General features: G+C 38.5%; 1 long non-coding RNA gene across 1 annotated transcript; it reads right to left on the bottom strand.

Moving 5' to 3' along the window:
* Positions 1-401: 401 nt before the first annotated feature.
* Positions 402-1,891, bottom strand: LOC113962281. Its single transcript, XR_003532498.1, has 3 exons — positions 1,669-1,891; positions 847-1,026; positions 402-473 (listed from the first exon to the last, which is right to left on the bottom strand). It is a non-coding gene; the product is annotated as an uncharacterized LOC113962281 (long non-coding RNA).
* Positions 1,892-1,965: the final 74 nt, after the last annotated feature.

Genomic DNA, 1,965 nt, shown 5'->3' with positions numbered 1-1,965 from the left:
CTACATTTCATGCTTAAGAGCTAAAGCATGCATTTTGTAGAGTTTGGGCATGATACATATTCTGTTTATTAAGGTTGATGTGAAAAAAGGATTTTCAACCACTAAGGATGTTTCTGTAATACTGTTAAATTATTAGCAACATCCCTAAAGTTTAGCAGGCCTCAGGTGTGAGATTAATGAAAAAAACTGTCCTTGTAGCTCACCCTTGATGCTGTTACACAGGCCCTGAACCTCTGCACTGACAAATGAGAGAACAATGGCAGCAGCCTACACGGCCAATGAAGTGTTGGGAAAAATGAGTTAATATGCATTGCAGTTTACTTTTAAAGTGGCACAAAGCTTTGTACAGATGGAAGTGTCAGTGCAAACACAAATATATGAGGTACCAATCATTCGGGTCAGATCTATTTATATGTATCTTGCGATCACTCTCTTAATTTCCCATTGTCAGAGAACTGGTACAGCTTGTCAGCCTGTAAGTAAAAACAAATTCAAACCAATTTTTCAGCATATTCAGTATCCGATCATTGTAATTTCCCAACAATTTAGTTTCTGAGCTTCCACTTCCAAGACTGTTTAATTTATTTTTACTTTTTAAAAACACAAGCATTAATTTTCAAGATTTGAGACTTGATTATAGGAAGAAGTTAAAACTGGACATGTCTATTGGAACAATAATTATAAATGGCTGAATATTTTAACACTGTTTGAAATTTTAATAACTACTCTCAGGAACACAGTTATTGCTATCTGGGGACTTAAAAATAAAATGAACCAACCAGAAGGCACAGACAGAACTGTTCCAACGGTGAAAGTTAAACAGATACAAACCAGCATTCCACCTACAATTAATCCTTCTGCATTTGAACACTCTTCAAGTTATCTACAGATTTCTCTTCCAGGCAACTACATGACATTTATGTGGAGATATGGATTTAAATGGCTGACTGTGGAAATTCTTTCTTGAAACGTTCCAGCTGCTCCTCCTGGAATATATTTGGTTGTTCAGTATTTAAGTCAAATATCCTGAAAAAATGAGAAAAAAAAAAGATCAGTATAAACTCACACTTCACAGAAATGTAGACTAGATGAAGCAACTGGGGTTTTTTTCCCATGCTAGAGTAAAATTAGGCACTAGCAAGTCTATAAAACCAGTATATTTGAGGTTAATACCCAGGGTTTTGTTGTTCATCCTGCAATATAGAATGGTATTCCTTTTACACAATGGTTAATAATTCACTGGATATACTAAAAAACTACCCACTGGCATTTACCTCAGTCTCCTAAATTGTGACTTTACAGGTGGCACAAAGCAGTGAAGAGCAGAGTTCCATGCTTCAAACTTTAAGCATAAGAAATTTCAGAGCCCTGAGGTCATCTGAACAGACTGTGATGCACTACTCATATGCTGCAGGGTTTGAAATGTCAGCATTGTACCAGACTGTCCAAACCCAAACCACATTTTGAGTTTGACAGTGTAGGCACTGAGCATAACTCAAATACTATGTTTGTGTAATTTGTTATAAATTAAAAGCATTTGTGTTCCTGTGACCTAACTCTGGTATAACACTCACTGTGACAAGGGTACATCATGATCTCCCAACACTCATTTCTAACATCAGCATGTTACTCATATCCAAAATTTAAATCCTGGCATCCATCCCTTACCTGTAGCTGTTGCACGTACACAGCGTCAGGTATTACAGGTCTTCGGGTTTATCTCCTTCAAATGAAAACTTGTGGAAGAAATTACCATGGCTTCTGTCTTAAGTCTTTTATGAATATTCATACTTATGATTCCTTCAAGAAATTAGTTTGTTTTTATTGCATCCTCCTTTGCCTCTCCCACGCGTCCCAGGTGTCCCCAAAAGGGACGCGATGTCCCCCCCGCTCCGCCCTTTGTCCCCCCCCCCGCCTCAGTGGGACGCCATGTCCCCCCCGCTCCCCCTTTCTCTCTCCCACACG

This window comes from Neopelma chrysocephalum, unplaced genomic scaffold (genome assembly GCF_003984885.1).
Source record: "Neopelma chrysocephalum unplaced genomic scaffold, ASM398488v2 Primary Assembly neopelma1_138048, whole genome shotgun sequence".
Lineage (NCBI taxonomy): Eukaryota > Metazoa > Chordata > Aves > Passeriformes > Pipridae > Neopelma > Neopelma chrysocephalum.
Note: the sequence above shows the minus strand (reverse complement) of the source record. Positions and strands in the feature narration are given on the sequence as shown.